Source organism: Suncus etruscus, chromosome 11, assembly GCF_024139225.1.
Source record: "Suncus etruscus isolate mSunEtr1 chromosome 11, mSunEtr1.pri.cur, whole genome shotgun sequence".
NCBI lineage: Eukaryota > Metazoa > Chordata > Mammalia > Eulipotyphla > Soricidae > Suncus > Suncus etruscus.
Genome location: NC_064858.1, coordinates 7,726,028 through 7,744,804, shown reverse-complemented (window position 1 = coordinate 7,744,804; position 18,777 = coordinate 7,726,028).

Below are 18,777 nucleotides of genomic sequence, written 5' to 3'. Positions count from 1 at the left end.
TTTCTTTCTTTCTTTCTTTCTTCTTTCTTTCTTTTCTTCTTTCTTTCTTTCTTTCTCTTCTTTCTTCTCTTTCTCTCTCTTTCTTCTTTCTTTCTTTCTTTTCTTTCTTTCTTTCTTTCTTTTTTTTCTTTTTTCTTTCTTTCTTTCTTCTTTCTTTTTTTTCTTTCTCTTTCTTTCTATCTCTTTCTTTCTTTCTCTCTTCTTTCTTTTTTTCTTCTTCCTCTTTTTCTTTCTTTCTTTCTTTCTTTTTTCTTTCTTTCTTTCTTCTTTCTTTCTTTCTTTCTTCTTTCTTTCTTTCTTCTTTCTTTTTCTTTCTTTCTTTTTTTCTTCTTTTTTCTTTCTTCTTTTCTTTCTTTCTTCTTTCTTTCTTTTCTTTCTTCTTTCTCTTTCTTTCTTTCTTTCTTTCTTTTTTCTTTTCTTTCTTTCTTTCTTTCTTTCTTTCTTTCTTTCTTTCTTTCTTTCTTTCTTTCTTCTTCTCTTTCTTTCTTTCTCTTCTTTTAAAAAAATATTTAAGCACCAGGTTATAAACATGTTTGTAGTTGGGTTTCAGTCATACAATGAACATCCCCCTTCACCAGTGCAACTTTTCCATCACATAAGTCCCCTATTTTCCTCCTCCCCCATTCCATGCCTGTCTTGAAGACAGGAATTGTATTTCTCTCTCTAACATTGTCATGGTAGCTGTTAGTTATTTCTCTAACTGCTCTTACCACTCTTTGTAGTAAGCTTCATATCATGGGCTGGCCCTTCTGGCCCTCATTTTTATTGTCTCTGGGTATTATTACCATACTTTCTTTTATTTTTCTTAAATCTCGCAGATGTGAGTTTATTTTGGGTCTATCTCTCTCCCTCTGACTCATTTCATTCAGCATAATAGTCTCCATGTCCATTCAGGTATAGGCAAATATTGTGACTTCTTTTTTTTTTTTCTAACAGCTGCATAATATTCCATTGTGTAGATGTACCATAGTTTCTTTAGCCACTCATCTGTTGTTAAATATCTGGGTTATTTCCAGATTTGGGCTATTTTAAATAGTGCCTCAATGAACATAGAGTGCTGAGAGCATTATTGGATTGTGTTTTTGTGTTCCTAGAGTTCCACTCCCCAGGAGTAACTTTACTGATTATGTGAGAGATCAATGTCCAGTTTTTTTTTTTTTTTTTGGGGGGGGGTCAGACCCGGTGACGCTCAGGAGTTACTCCTGGCTCTACACTCAGAAATAACTCCTGGCAGGCTTGGAAGACCATATGGGATGCCTGGATTTGAACTACCGTCCTTCTGCATGCAAGGCAAATGACCTCCCTCCATGCTAACTCTCCAGCCCCCAATGTCCAGTTTTGTTTTTTTTTTTTTTTTTTTTTGGTTTTTGGGTCTCACCCGGCAGTGCTCAGGAGTTACTCCTGGCTCCATGCTCAGAAGTTGCTCCTGGCGAGCACGGGGGACCATATGGGACGCCGGGATTCGAACCGATGACCTTTTGCATGAGAGGCAAACGCCTTACCTCCATGCTATCTCTCCGGCCCCATCCAATGTCCAGTTTTAAGGGACTATCCATATTGTTTTCTAGAAAGACTGAACTAAATGGCATTCCCACTAGCAGTAACTAAGAGTTCCTTTCTCCCCACATCTACTCCAGCACTGATTGTTTTTGTTCTTTGTGATGTGTGCCAGTCTCTGTGGTGTGAGATATCGCATTGTTGTTTTGTTGCATCTTCCTGATTATTAGTTACATGGAGCATTTTTTTCATGTGCGTCTTAGTCATCTGCATTTATTTTTTGAGTAAACATCTGTTCATTTCTTCTCCCCATTTTTTGATGGGGTGTTGTACAACTGGGTCCTACCTTATTCTTTCTCCATCCTAGGGTGTGGTCTGGTTCTTGCTAATAAAAGCCCGGGTTTCAGAAAGGCACACTCTTATTCTTTGGTCATTCTCCACTGATGCTTTCCTTCTTAGGAGTGTAAGGCTAGTGTGGTGGGATTCCTGGCTTCGGTGTTGGAATTCATGAACCTACTGTTGCACCCTTTCACTGTGTGTATTATTTCCTATGTCGACGTTTGCTTCCAGACCCTTGTCTCTCCAGGTCCTAGTTTTGGAGCATGAAGCTTCCTTCACAGTGGATGCTTGAACAGGGACCTGTAAAGGGACTCTGCTGACGATTGGTGAGATATTAATTTTATGGTTCCTTAACTGGATTTCACTGTTTGGGTTTTTTAAGCTTACACCTATTTGGTTCAAATTAGTGACAATAGCTTGGATTTTGGTCGAAGGACTCTGGCTTTTCCTCATGCAAATTGCATTAGTTGTGGCTTTCCTTGTTTTGTTTTTTTTTTTTTTCAGTTTGTATGTAATGTAAGATGCAAAAAATATGGACTAAATAATCTAGCCTCACACTAAAAGCTTCTGAAGCACAGGCTGAATATTTTAACCTTACACTAAAAGTTTCTGAAGTGCATTCTAATGTTTCTGAAAGGCCTATAAAGCCAAAAAATATAAAGGCATTTTCAGTGATCACCATAGTCAAACCAAAAGCCCTGAGGTTGGTGTTCTGTCACCCCTTACTAGCGTTAGGCCAGTAGAGCCTCTAGTTTCTTTCACTTGATGACATTGCCTTACAAAGTGAATCAAATAATATTATAATGGCCCAGTCAGAAAAGACAGATCCGTAAGATTCTCACCATCTCCCCTCCACCACAACTCTTTAGAGAGTGTGGAATGAACCCGCATCCCCCACAATGGCTAGTTCTTAGGAAAATTGGTACTAACGCAGAATCAGAAATGAATTCTCCCCATCAGGAAAACAATCAAACTTCAACCTATGAAGATTTAAACCTATGAGGATTTAAATATGGGTTACCTTAGTGGATTTAAGAAAGCATACTCAGAGTATGGTCCTCTCTCTCCATTTTGTGTTGAATTCCCTGGTGACTGGAGTGATGATGGTGGGTGTTGGACTCACCAGGACTTTAATATTCTAGCAAAGACCTGTTTGAGTGCTTCTCAATATTTACAGGGGAAAATGTGGATATCTGAAAACTCTAAGAGTAAAATTAATTGCCTAGATTACTCTGGAAGTATGGTTGCGGGAGTCTTATGAGATGTCTTATGAGATCCTCATAGGAAAAGGGGAGTACACAGAAATTAATAAACAGGCAAGACTACCCTGTACTGTTTTGAGATTTGTCAGGGGACTTGTTTTGAAGGCTTGGGAAAAAGTTGACTCAGAAACTGAGTACAGGTGTAGTTATACAAAGACTTTTCAGGGAACTATGGAGCCGTATGCAGATTTTGTGGGGAAATTGACAGAGGTGATTAAAAGGCAGATGTGAAAGTTTAAAAACTCCTGACAAAAACCTTAGCCTTTGATAATGCCAATGAATATTGCCTGAGATGTGGGAAGGGAATTTCACAGGGCAAGAAACTGTAAATAAGTTTCTTACCATCTCCCCAGAAACTGGGGGAGGGGTCCAAAACCATCTCACAAGGTCAGGTCAGATGATTTAAGTGTGGCAATATGGGACACTTATGAAACAATGCAGGTCACAACCTCTTTTCATACTGCTACAAGGATTCATCCCCAAGAGACCAAGACTTAATCAACCTCTCTTGGAAAACTGGGTCAGGGGCCATAACCTGGCCCTCAAAATCAGGGGACCTTTTTATCAATAGTTCAGCTTTCCAGCCCAGACCAAAAGAACTCCATAGCTAAAGCCCATTAAAGCCTGCCACTTCTAAAAGCTACGGTCTCAATAGCCCTTGCCCTAAAGATGTAACTATCATCCAGACTCAATGCATTTACAAGATTAGATCTGACATAATAGGGCCAATATCTCCAGGGACTTTAGGGATGATTTTAAGAAGAAGCAGTTTAATGCTCAAAGGAATAGTAATTCACCTGGGAATTATATATTCTGACCATATACGGAAAACAATGATTCTTGTCTCAGTACCCACAGTTTGGACTTTTAAGAAAGGTGAAATCAGCTCAAATTTTATTATATCCTTAAGTTATTCCTGGAAAATCAGACACATCAGGGAAGGAGGCTTTGGAAACACTAATCTTGAGGCTTCTGTTAATGCATTTATAGCTTTTACTGCTAAGCTTAAAGAAAAAAATCCAATGTTAACTCTTGAAATTCGGGGCAGGAAGTTGAAAGAATCTTTGACTCTGGCACTGAAGTATCTGTGATTTCTTTAAGAGATTGATCCTGAAATTGGGCCCTACAAGAAATCATCTTAGAAGGGATATGAGGGGTCTTGACTCCAAATTCTGTTCACCAAGGTGCTCAATATTTGAAGTGCATAGGACCAGAGAATCAGCAGGTTGCATTCCTACCATACTCAACTCTAGTTTCATTGAATCCATGGGGACATGATTTGCATAAGTAGTGGGGAGTGGAATGTCACATACTCACCCCAAAATCTCCCATCATATTAATTCATAGGTTTTGCCTTTTTAATGGGGCCACTGGGTTAAAACACCCAGAACACATCCCAGTTGAGTGGAAATCTAATGTTCCAATCTAGATTTCCCAGTGGTCCATCAATAGCACAAAACTAGTCACTTAGAAACTTAGTTAATGAATAGCTGAGACTGGGACACGTTGAAATTTCCTTTTCTGGGGCTGGAGAGATAGCACAGTGGTAAGGCATTTGCCTTAGATGCAGAAGGACAGTGGTTCAAATCCCAGCATTCCATATGGTTCCCCGAGCCTGCTAGGAGCGATTTCTGAACATAGAGCCAGGAATAACCCCTGAGCGCTGCTGGGTGTGACTCAAAAACTAAAAAAAAAAAAAAAAAAAGGAAAAGAAAAAAATTTCCTTTTCTGAATGGACCTTGTCATTATTTGTAATAAACAAACAATCAGTAGCTAGAGACTTTTATCTGATTTAAGAGCTGTAAATTCATCCATGGTTTCTATGGGAAAGTTACAGAATGGCTTACCTTCACCAGTAGCCATCTCAAAATATGGCCTTTGATAGACATTGACTTAAAAGATTGTTTTAAATAACATTTCCATTCACCCAAAAGACAAAGCATCTGCCTTTTCTGTTCCTTCTCTCAATAATAGGCCCCCATACAGCAATTTCAAAAGATGGTTTTGCCTCAGGGCATGGCAAATGCACTCACCATGTGTCAATATTTTGTTGATTCAGTTTTACTTCCAGCTTGTAAAAAGTTTCCCTAGGCATATTTGATTCATTACATGGGTGAATGTATGAATTATGAATGTATGAATGTATGAATGTATGAATTATATGACCAGCCCTACTCATATAAAATTACAATGTGTTTATGAATTTGTCATCAGCTTCTTTCAGGTGCTGATTTAACAATAGCCACAGAAAATATCCATAATTTACTTCCATTTCAATACTTGGTCTTTGTACTTAAACATACTTCAATGTGTCCCCAAAAGATTTCTATTTATTAGAAAAATCTAAGGACTCTCAATGACTTTCAAAAACTCTTAGGTGATATAAATTGGATTCCTCCCTCCCTTGGGATTCCAAACTCAGAACTCAGCAACTTATTTTGTACTTCAGAAGGAATTTTATATTTAAATGGTCCTACGTATTTGACTCAAAAGGTCCAACAGGAATTCAACCTTTTCGTGGACCAGCTCTAAAAGTCCTATCTTTCCAGGTTCATACCTGGAGAGCTGGTTTGGTTTTTAATTTTTGCAACCTCTCATTCTACTATGAGTGCAATTACTCAGCTATGTGTGCTTCTAGAATGGATTTACTTACACAAAAAGCAACCTTGCATGTTTTTGCCCTATTTGGAATTGATTGCTGCTCTTATCATCAAAGAAAAGCTTAGAGCAATTTCCTTGTTAGGTTTTTTTTCTTTTTTTTTTGGTTTTTGGGCCACACCTGGCGGCGCTCAGGGGTTACTACTGGCTGTCTGCTCAGAAATAGCTCCTGGCAGACACGGGGGACCATATGGGACACCAAGATTCGAACCAACCACCTTTGGTCCTGAATCGGCTGCTTGCAAGGCAAACATCGCTGTGCTATCTCTCCGGGCCCCCTTGTTAGGTTTTGATCCTGAAATAATAGTGCTGTTGATTCCAAAAAGGGAAATAGAATGTATATTACCTTTCAGTGAGCCCCTTCAATGAGCCATATCTGATTTTTCAGAATAAGTTTTCTCCAATTATACTGCTGTAAAGGCCTGGGACTTAAGAGGATACACTTTGTGATTTCCTCTATTATCAACTCCTCCCCTCTACCTGAAGTCCTCACCTTATACATCAATAGGACATCATCAGGAAAAGGCTGTATCACTGGCCCTTCTCTGACCACACCAGTGCATATTAATTATAAGTCTTCTCAACAAGTGGAATTTTCTACTTTAAATTACTTACTGTCACATGTTCCAGAGTCATTCAATGTATTAGGATTGTTCCCAGGCATAGAAACTGCCTCTTTAAATGTTCATAAGCAGGCTGTTCAAGATTTGCTGCAGTGATTACAAGCCCTTCTGCAACAATCTTCTGAGCCAATGTTTATCAATCACATAAGAGCACACTCTGGCCTCCCAGGGCCAATAGCTCTAGGGAATGAAACTGCTGATAATCTGAGCATGCCAATATTTAAGTCACCTGCAGAAGTACATGCAGCACTTACATACAAAAGCCCATAATTTGCATGTCAGCTATCATATTCCATGGAGGCAAGACAGACACATAGTTGATGCATGTACCATTTGCACACTCTTGAATAAAAGAACAATGAGTTGGGACTAATCCTTGAAGATTACAAACTAATAAATTGTGGCAAATGCATATTACATATGTTGACTTTCCCTCCCCCCCCCAAAATACCCTATCTTCATGTGGTGGTGGATACATATTCACATTTTAGATGCAAAATTTCAGTGATTTCAGAACAAGCTAAGGTAGTTTGTACCTTCATGCTACACTGTTTTTTTCTGGTATGGGCTCCCCCACCATAAAGATCAACAATGGCCCGGCCTACATCAGTAAAACTTTTCAATTATTTCATAAGGAATAATAAATCAAGCATATCACTGGAATCCCTATTATCCTCAGGGTCAAGCCATAGTTGAAAGAGCCCACAAAACTCTCAAAACTCAACTATTAAAATATAGAAAAAAAGAGGCATGTCACCCATGTACTTTTTCTTTTTCTTTTTCTTTTGGGTCACACCCGGCAGCACTCAGGGGTTACTCCTGGCAGGCTTGGGGAATCATATGGGATGCCGGGATTTGAACCACTGTCCTTCTGCATGCAAGACAAACGCCCTACTTTCATGCTATCTCTCTGGTACCTGTTCTTATAATTTTATAATATATAGTCATGAATATTTTATAATATAAAGTCTATGTATGGCCCTTTGATACATTGTATTCACTTGTCCTGTTATTCTATGTGCTATAGATAAATGATATCTTCTGGATTTGTTCTTCGGACTTCCATGAAATCCTCCAAGCTGCAGTGAATTGAATAATTTCATCATTCCATGCAGCTGAGGAATGATGAAACATTTGAAGTTAGGATTTAAAGCTGCATAAACTCTCAATAACTTTCAGTTAGCTTCAAATTGAATGGACTCAGAGAGTATCAAGATAGGCAAATAACTCAGGAGAAGTTCACTCCAATGTGGTATCCCTACAGAGTATGTCAACATCAGGCAGTGTGTGAGCTCCCAAGCAGGAGCAGACACATGGCTGGACGATATGAGGAGCTGAAGGCCAGATTAACTGATGGAATTGGGCCAGAAGGGGGAAGTTGGACCAAGAAAGGGGCCTTCGAGGGGCAAGTGTGACACAGTCCCTGTCCGAGAGGCCAGGGACAAGAATGCAAGAGAGGGCACCTGAGAAACCAGCACAGGGAGAGAACTTGAGCAGCAGTCTGTCTTTATTCTAGTACCATGCTGTTTTAATGACTATTGCTTTGTAGTACAATTTAAAGTTGAAGGAGAGTGATGCTTTCCATATTTCCCCCCCCTAAGGGTTGTTTTAGTTATTCTTGGGAGTTTATTGTTTCAAATGATTTTCAGGAGCGTTTGATTCACTTTTTTGAAGAATGTCTCTCAATCGTTAGAGAGATTGCATTAAATCTATATAATGCTTTTGGGAGTATTGTCATTTACTGAACAACCAGTGGGTCAGCTACAAAATCAAAGAGGAAATAATAATATTCATGGAAACAAATGTGAATAAAGACACAAATGATCAGAATCTGTGGGACACTGCTAAAGCGATACTAAGAAAAAAATTTATAGCTTTGCAAGAATTCATCAGGAAGGAAGAAGGGGACTACATAAATAACTTAATGATACAGCTTATAAAATTGGAAATCATCAACAAAATGAATCCACAATAGGGAGGTGGAAGGAAATAATAAAGCTTAAAGCAGAAATCAACGAATGGGAAATCTAAAAAACAATTCAAAAGATCAATGAAAACAAGAGTTGGTTCTTTGAAAAAAAAATCAACAAGATTAATAGACCACTAGCAAAATTCACTAAGAAAGGAAAAGAGAGAAACTTAATAAACCAAATTACAAATGAAAAGGGAGAGATCACTACAGATATTTCAGAAATTCAAAGGGTAATCAAAGACTACTTTGAGAAACTCTATGCCACTAAACATGAGAACCTGGAAGAAATGGATAAATTCATGGACCCTGATAACCTCCCACTGTTGAACCAAGATGATCTAGCATATTTGAACAAACCCATCACTATTGAGAAAATTAAAATGGTAATTAAAAGTCTTCCCCAAAATAAAAGCCCAGGCCCAGATGGATTCACTAACTGAATTCTTTCAAATCTTCCAAGAGAACCTAATGGAGCATTTTATATGTTGGTGCTAGTCTGTCCTTTTCACAACAGCATACTGTTGCCTGAAGAATGCAGCACTTGGGGGCCAGAGAGATAGCATGGAGGTAAGGCATTTGCCTCACATGCAAAGGTTGGTGGTTCGAATCCCGGCATCCCATATGGTCCCCTGAGCCTGCTAGGAGCAATTTCTGAGTGTAGCGCCAGGAGTAACCCCTGAGCACTGCCAGGTGTGACCCAAAAACCAAAAAAAAAAAAAAAAAAGAACACAGCACTTTTAAAATTAAGCAAAACATTGGCTTTTCTAGGCACTGTTGTTCTTTAATTCTTCTCACATGAGAGGGGGAAAAATCACAACTCTAATGTTTGGGAGTACTTTTACAAAAGAGAAAAAATATTTGTAATGCTTTTCATTTAAGGATGTCTTTGCCACAGTCCACATGAATAACTATTGGAGCAGAAAAGTTAGCAATGACAGGGGAAGAACCCACTTCCTGTTCTGGGCTGAACAGTACAGTTCAGTTATGCTCTTAATGACAGTGATGGATGAATGTAATAATAGCTCACACATTGGCTAAGTTATGGCATATTCTTTCTTTTTCTTCTTCATAGACTTATTTCTCAACACCTGATTCTGGATCTAAGAATCACAAAGCCCAGAGCATGGTCCCTTAGGCCATTGTGTTTCTTTGGACCTTCTTGAAAATGGTTTTCAAAGTCAGATTATTTTTTGTTGGTTGTGTGTGGCCATGGGTAGCCAACTGCCTTCATCTCTGCTTTGCTATTGTCTCAAGAATTGGTCCAAATAAATGTCAAAGAGGGAATAAAGATAGTCACACTCTCATGCATAAATTGAATAAGTCATGGACACAAGGGCAGAGTGTTTACCACAATAAATCCAAAATTTTCAAAGGGCCATAGTGATAATACAGCAGGAAGGGCATTTGCTTTGCACACAGTCAACCCGGATTGGATCCCCAACATCCCATAGGGTTCCTGAGCCCACCAGGAGTAATTTCTGAGCACAGAGCCAGGAGTAACTCCTGAGTGCCACCAGGTATAGCCCCAAAACCAAACATCAAACAAACAAAAACCCCTCCAAAATTGTCACATTCCTCTATAAACTCATAAGGAGTTGATCAGACAATACTTAGGGTGTAAGTGTTTTGGGGGGGAAAATCAAGTGTGTTTGTTCAATCGGTATTTTTGAAGAATAAAAGGGTAACTTTCTTAAGAAAAAAATAGCAAGAAAACAGATAAACAGATTTCGATGGATAAAAAAAAAACATAGAAAATGATTAATAAGTATCATGACTCTCTTTGAAGCCCCTAATAAAATAAATGAGTTACTGGTAATGCTAGCAGTGGAAAAGTAGAGGAAAAATAATAAATGAGTCATTTTAAAATGAAAAAGGATAAACAACTAATATAAAGAAGATAAACTTCATTGGAAAACTACATTAATATATATTAAATCTGAAAAAAAAGCATTGAATTATACATCCTATTAAAAACCAATAAGTACAAATATTCATGAATGAAATAAAATAGCTAAGCTGATGTATGACCAAAATTTAAAAACCTGACAAAGAAGATATTAGGTTACCAGTTGAAGAAAAAAATCAGTCTAATTCTTAAATTGTTTTCTTTTTTTCTTTTTTTTTCTTTAATTTTGAATCACACCCATCTGTGCTCAGGGCTTTCTCAGGGCTCTGTGCTCAGAGATCATTCCTGGTGGGCAGTACTGAGAGCTTGAACCCGGGTCAGGGGAGTGCAAGGCCAAAACTTTAGCCCTGTACTCTCTCTCTCTCTAGCCTTTTTCACATATTTCATGAATGAATAATTCCCTTGTTACATAAGTGAAATGATGGTTAAAAATAGTATACGCTGAGAAAATTATTTTTCTAAAGCAAATTTCACTGTGATTCCCAGACATTGAGAAAATAAGATGAAAATGGAAATCTGTGTGGAACTGGAGAGAGAATCCAACATGGCAGTCAGGTGCTTGCTACCACATGATCATCCCTAGATCGATCCTGGCATCCTCCGTGGTACCATGGGCCTCGCCAGGAATCAGCCCTGAGCACAGAGCCAGGAGTCAGCCATGAGCACTGCTGAGTGTGACTCAACCCAAAAAATAAATGAGTATAAGTGAGTTTCATAGGATGTTCCCCCAAATCAATGTGGCATCTGTACCACTAACAGCATCTGTCGGAATAGCAGATAGTTCTTACCCCATGAATCCAGCTTTTCTTTTATCACCATAGAAATAGCTTTACTGGGGGCCGGGTAGGTGGCGCTGGAGGTAAGGTGTCTGCCTTGCAAGCGCTAGCCAAGGAAGGACCGCGGTTCGATCCCCCGGCGTCCCATATGGTTCCCCCAAGCCAGGGGCGATTTCTGAGCACATAGCCAGGAGTAACCCCTGAGCATCAAACGGGTGTGGCCCAAAAACCAAAAAAAAAAAAAAAAAAAAAAAAGAAATAGCTTTACTGGGGCTGGAGCCATTGTACAGCAGGGAAGACATTTGCCTTGCAGGCTGCAGACCTGGGTTCTTTCCCCCAGCATCCCATATGATCCCCCAAGCACCGCCAGGAGCCATACCTGAGTGCAGAGTCAGGAATAACCCCTGAGCATCACTGGGTATCCTACCCACTCCCCTCAAAAAACACTTTTCTCTGGATACTTCTGCTGAGAAGGAATGTAGTGAATATTGCCAGGTTGAAACCCCAGACAACAAAACATCTTTGTCTCCACTGTATCAACTTCTTTTGCACTTCTAGGTCTGTTGGCACACACTTTTTTTTTTTTTTTTTTTTTTTTTTTTTTTTTTTTTTTTTTGGTTTTTGGGCCACACCCGGTAATGCTCAGGGGTTACTCCTGGCTATGCGCTCAGAAGTCGCTCCTGGCTTGGGGGACCATATGGGACACCGGGGGAATCGAACCGCGGTCCGTCCGAGGCTAGCGCAGGCAAGGCAGGCACCTTACCTTTAGCGCCACCGCCCGGCCCCTGTTGGCACACACTTTTGGGGCACCTGTAGTGAGAAGGAAATGGGCTTGTGTGGGGAGAGAGACCTGCAGAGACAGAGGGGACTGATGAAACAGGGGACATGGTGGGCGCTGGAGACATTCATCCAGGAGCAAGAGAAAGAATTCAGCCCTTCGAGTCTCCTCCTGCCATCTCAGTCTTCCCCCTTTCATTTCTACCGGGATGTGTTTGCAAGGGAACAGGGTTCAGCTCTCAGAAAGACACAGGGGCGTGAGCAGGTGACAAGTGGCAGCATGGGGAGGGAGGATAGAGGGGAGAAGATTTTCTTGACCAAGTCCTCCCAACTTAGCTCAACTCAGGACGTGCAACTGGAGTCCAACCTGCCTCCACCCTTCCCCTTACTGCCAGGCCTGGGAAGTAAGCCTAATCTGGGTTCTGTTGTCTGCATTCCTTGTCTGCTCTTTCCATGGTAAATAATGCCCCCAGCAGAGAATCTGCTATCCAGAAGGTTTTCAGATAAAATGTTGGAGTGTGGCAAATGCACCAAAAGAAACCTGTTTTCAACCATGCACAAATGTCAAATTCAAATGAATTAAAGACCTTGACATCAGACCCAAAATCATAAGGTATATAGAAAAACACGTAGGTAAAACACTTCATGACATTGAGATTAAAGAAATCTTCAAGGAGGAAACAGCACACTCCAAACAAATGGAAGCAGAGATAAACAGATGGGACTATATTAAGCTGAGAAGTTTCTGCACGTCAAAGGAAATAGTGCCTAGGATACAAAAGCCACCCACAGAATGGGAGAAACTATTCACCCAATACCCATCAGATAAGGGGCTAAAATAAAAAATATACAAGGTACTGACAAAATTTAACAAGAAAAAAATATAAACCATAAAAAATGGAGAGAAATGAACAGATACTTCCTCTAAGAAGAAATACAAATGGCCAAAAGACACATGAAAAAAAATGCTTCACATCATTAATCATCAGGGAGATACAAATCAAAACAACAATGAGGTACCATCTCACATCACAGAGACTGGCACACATCACAAAGAATAAGAACAATTGGTGCTGGCGGGGATGTGGAGAGAAAGGAACTCTCATTCACTGCTGGTGGGAATGCTGTCTAGTCCAGCCCTAATGGAAAACAATATGAAGATTCCTAAAACAAAACAAAACAAAACAAAACAAAACAAAACAAAAAAAACTAGAAATTGAACTCCCATATGATCCAGCTATGCCACTCCTAGGGATATACCCTGGGACACAAAGAAATACAATTCAAAAACCTCTTCCTCACACCTATATTTATCGCAGTGCTATTTACAATAGCCAGACTCTGGAAACAACCAAGATGCCCTTCAACAGATGAATGGCTAAAGAAACTGGTACATATACAAAATGGACTATTATGCAGCCACCAGGAGAGATGAAATCATAAAATTTTTCTATACATGGATGTACACGGAATCTATTATGCTGAGTGAAATAAGTCAGAAGGAGAAAGATAGACACAGAATAGTCTCACTCATCTATGCGTTTTAAGAAAAATAAAAGACATTTTATTGTAATAATGCCCAGACAATAGAGATGAGGGTTGGAAGGATCGGCTCATGATATGAAGCTCACCACGAAGAGTGGTGAGTGCAGTTAGAGAAATAACTACACTGACAACTATGGTGACAATGTCAATGAGTGAGAGTAGTAGAAAGCCTGTCTCAAATACAGGTTGGGGGGAGGGCGAGGAGGGAGATGGAAGGCATTGGTGATGAGAATGTTGTACTGGTAAAGGGGGTGCTTTTTATATGACTGGAACCCAACTAAAATCATGTGTATAATCAAGGTGCTTAAAGATACTATTAAAAATAAATAAATCTAAAAAAAAGAAAAATAAATAAATCTGAGACCAGAGAGATAGCATGGAGTTAGGGTGCTTGCCTCGCATGCAGAAAGACAGTGGTTCGAATCCCAGCATCCCACATGGTCCCCCTGAGCCTGCCAGGGGGAATTTCTGAGTGTAGAGCCAGGAAGTAACAACCCCTGAGTGCTGCTGGGTGTGACCCAAAAACCAATAAATAAATAAATAAATTTGTTATTAAAATAGGATGTATCCTGGGGGGCCAGATTGAAGGAAGGGAGTTTGCCTTGCATGCAGCAGACTAAGGTTTGACCGCTGGGAGCCCATATGGTCCCCGAGCATGTCAGGAGTAATTTCTGAGTGCAGAGCCAGGAGTGAACCTAGACTGTGCCCTCAAACCAAAAATTAAATAAATAAATAAATAAATAAATAAATAAATAAATAAAAAGAGTATGTTCTGGGGGCCGGAGAGATAGCATGAAGATAGTGAGTTTGCCTTGCATGAAGAAGGATGGTGGTTCGAATCCCAGCATTCCATATGGTCCCCTGAGCCTGCCAGGAGCTCTTTCTGAGCATAGAGCCAGGAGGAACCCCTGAGCGCTGCCGGGTGTGACCCAGAAATTAAAAAAAAAAAAGTATTTTCTATTTAAAAAAAAATCTGAAAAAATAAAAATGAATGTTGTGAAGTTTAACTATAGAAACTTGAGCTTGTGTATGTCCTTTGACCCAGAACCTGTCTTAACCTTTTGACTTTATTTTATTTAAAAAAAAAATCTGAAAAAATAAAAATGAATGTTGTGAAGTTTAACTATAGAAACTTGAGCTTGTGTATGTCCTTTGACCCAGAACCTGTCTTAACCTTTTGACTCCATCCTAAGAGCATAATTCATCAAAAGGAAACAAAAATCCTTTCCCTAAAAGCCCTTTCAAATGTTTATTCATTCCTATTGCTGACTGAATTTTGGGCTGGGATCTGATGCTCTGAAGATGAAAAATTGCATTCCATGAACATTTCTGTACTAGTCCTTGTAGTAGCATGCAGTAAACAAGAACCATTTTATGCATTAGAGTACCTCAGCTTGCATTCACTGATATAGCCAAATATAAATATATTTTTTCACCATGGAAAAAATCATTCTTTTTACATTTCATTTACATCATTTCCCCCCCCCCCCACACACACACACAATTCCTACATGCTAACCTCAAAAAAGTAAACCTTCTTGGGGCTAGAGGGAGAGCACAGCAGGAAGGGCATTTGTCATGCATGCGGTCAACTTGAGTTTGATTCCTGGCATCTCACAGGGTCCTTTAAGCCTGCAGCAGTAATTTCTGAGTGCAGAGCCAGGAGTGACCCCTGAATCAGCAAGGTGTGGCCCAAAAACAAGCAAACAGTCAACCTTTTATACAGTTCTTTGCAACAATAAATATTTAGAAAGACGACAAGAAAAAGTATATGCAGGCCCGGAGAGATAGCACAGCGGCATTTGCCTTGCAAGCCGCCGATCCAGGACCAAAGGTGGTTGGTTCAAATCCTGATGTCCCATATGGTCCCCCGTGCCTGCCAGGAGCTATTTCTGAGCAGACAGCCTGAGCACCGCCGGGTGTGGCCCAAAAACAAAAACAAAAACAAAAAAAAAAAGAAAGAAAAGAAAAGAAAAAGTATATGCAAATACAAATTGTATTTGAGTGGATGATGAGTGATTTTTATTTCATAAAAATCAACATCAGTGGGGCTGGAGTGGTAGCACAGCCATACATCATTTGCCTTGCATGAAGTCAACCCAGGACAGACCCAGGTTCCATCCCCGGCATCCCATATGGTCCCCCTAGCAAGGAGCGATTTCTGAATGCAGAGTCAGGAGTAACCCCCAAGAGTCGCCAGGTGTGACCCCAAACTCCCTCCCCACCCCCCTCCAAATAACATCACTGTTTTTCTGGTGGGCAACAGAATAGGGAAAAAAGATTCGCCTGAACCGGGTATTCCTAAAATAGATTGAATAATTAATTACAAAGGGGCCTTGAAGACACATAGTTGTGGAGATGCTCACAGAATACCAGCCAGAGCTCGCTGGTATGAAGTGGAAAGAAGGCTTCCTTCCCTGACAGGCAGGAGAGAGATGTGAGAAAATGAAGGGCAGAGTTGTGCCAAAATCTCCTTCCACAGGAGAAATCTACTTCCGTATCACCTCTCCACAGTCATTCTGTAATTACTGGCTTCCGAAGTCTGGTTTTCAACACAGTACTTGCGAAGGCTGGCCAGATGTCCTTTGGCCGGATAGTCCCAGGGCATGCTCTTGGCATAAAAAGGAAATTTTTTTAAAAACTTAAGAAAGTAAAAGAAAAAAACTCTTCGCTTTTGCTTCCTTTGAGTTTGTGATAGCCACGAAGGGAACTGAGTTTCCATTAAAAAAAAAAGCAGAAGACACAGGTGGCCAGAGTGATACCACAACAAGGAGGACACTTGCCTTACACACAAATGACCCATGCGGGTTTAATCCCCGATATCCCATAGGGCCCCATGAGCACCGCCAGGAGTGCGTCCTGAGTGCAGAGCCAGGAGGAAGCTCTGAGTATCACCAGGTTTAACCCCAAAACAGTATTTAAAAAGGTAAAGCAGGGGCTGGAATGAAAGTACAGAGGCAGGGTGTTGGCATGCAGCCAACCGGAGACGAACCTGAGTTTGATTCCAGGCATCCCATATGGTTCCCTGAGCCTGCCAGAAGCGATTTCTGAGTGCAGAGCCAGGAATAACGCCTGAGCGCTCCTGGGTGTGGCCCTAAAACCTGAATAAATAAATAAACATTTAAAACTAAATAAAAGTAAAAAGTAAAGCAGAGGACATGGCCCCCACCCCTCTGCCCTCCTGCCTGGCCTTTTACTTAATCCACAACTTGTGCTGTTTTTCTGAGGGGACGCCTTTATTTCTTCAACTGCTTTTCTGGTTCCTGAGATCTTGCTGTGAAGTCTGACCTTCTGTCAACAAGAAAGAAGCAATTGGGGGAAATAAAGGGAGCGGTGGGGGAAAATTTTAAGGATTCTGGTATGTTGGGGGTGAAAGGAACAGAGAGGGAGCAGGGAAAGGAAAATATTGTGGAAGAGTGTGGTGGAAATAACACTTCCACCAGATGGCAGCATATTCTTCTATGGGTTCTGGGGGTGCTCGGGGCTTCTTAAGGTCCTGAGTCAGCTGGTGCTGGGAAGGTCTCGAGATATCTAGTTCCAGGCTCCTTGGAGCAGGGAGGCAGGGCAGAGTGTGACCTGTGGCCCCCCAGGAAGGTGTAGATGTGAACCGCCTCACCCATCTAACTCCAGTGTCTGATCTGCACTGATTTTGCAGCTGGGGGGATGCTTGGTCTTGTGGTCCCCAAACTCACCACACTGCACCCAAAACTGCCCACGCACGTGGACAAGGGGCTTTTGAGGCTTGCCTACATTCAACTCAGACTTAACCTGGCACCTTCAATATGCCTCTCCTGGCCCTGATGCAGAGAAAGTAGAACATTCTTGGCATTCCAGAAAGTTCTGCTGGACCAAGTCATTCCCAGGACATAATCTACTTGTAGTGAGTGTTTCCATGCCTTTGAGGTCAGCAGGGTGGCCCTTAGGGCTTCACAGATAAGGGAACCGGGAACAAGAATTTAAACCTGGAGTCTAAAATTGACCCCTCATGGCCATCTGGACCTCACAAGACAAGACACTCCTTACCCCCTGCTGTCAATGCCTCACAGAGACCCTAGGGTGAGGGTTTGCACTCAGCCCCACCCAGAGTCACATCCAGAACTTCTTCCTCTTTGTGGTCGCATAAGAACTTGGCCGTGAGCTGCTGGATGCCCGGCTTAATACCAGCTTTTTCCTGTCTCCCCTTTAATTTGCTTGAGCATTTACTTTGTGGAGCATTTCCTGAACCCCTCTTTGAAAGCCACCAGGGCCCCACGTGCTCAGAGGTCAGGAGGCAGAGGAATGACGATGCCACCTGGATGAAGGTGCTGGGCACAGTTCAGACAACACTCAGCACTGGGAAAGAGCTTGGAATGGGTGGTCCAGCATAGCATCTGTTTGGGGGCAAACAAATAAAGAACTCAGGGTGAGCTTGGGAGGGACTTGTGGAAGGATCATGCCCTGTGGAAGCAGCTGGCCTGGCAGGCCTTGCTTAGCTTGGTAGGTGACAACCAGACTGAAGAGGCAACTTATTCACCATCTCTCTTGGGCTGCACCAGAAATCTACTCGGATCTGGTCCCACCGGACTGCCTTTCCAGAAGGTTCTGGCCCTGCAAATGTCTCCACATGAAAGAAATCCCAGATGATCGCTTTGAGGGGTTTGACCCAGGCAAGACAGACACTCTAGGGTGGCCCCAGGGAGAGGTAGTGGAGTCACTTGGAGCTGAATTTTTAGAGTGTCTGTTTTGGTCTCGTTCCTGCCATACCCACTTTCTTTTTCTTTATTTTCTACCTCCAAACAGGGCTTCACTTACTGTTCTGCTCATGCTCGGCCTGCCCCTGGCATGTTGTCCCTCATTTTCTTCCTGTGTTTGTATCTGACCTCGCTCCCTTTTAAGTAGGTTCCTCAGAACTTCCGTGACCCTGCCCAAAACTTACTTCGGAATATTTCTGTCATCTTGGAAGTCAAGAAAGTGGCCTGGAAAATCGCTCCAAACCCTGAGTGACACGGATCTCTGACTGGACACCTCCTCACTCTAATGTGTTCATGACATATTAGATCATGTCATGGTCATTGTGAGTCACTGTGTCATGTTGGCCCTATGGTGATGTATGTATTTTTTTTTGTTTCTGCTTTTGCTAGTTTGTTTGTTTTGGAGGCCATACCCAGTAGCACTCAGGGATTACTTCTAGATCTGTTCTCAGAAATCACTCCTGCCAGGCTTGGGGGACCATATGGAATGCAGGGGGTTGAACCTGGGTCAGCTTTGTGCAAGGCAAATGCCCTTCCCACTATGCTGTTGCTCTGGCCCCATGACATGTGCATTTCTGAATCTTCCATTGTAGTTCTCTTTTGAGGGGAAAAAATAGAAGCCATCCCATTGTGTTGCTACTGCAGCTTTTCTCCAGTCCTTTGTCCAGAAATAAAGTTGCCTAAACATGTAA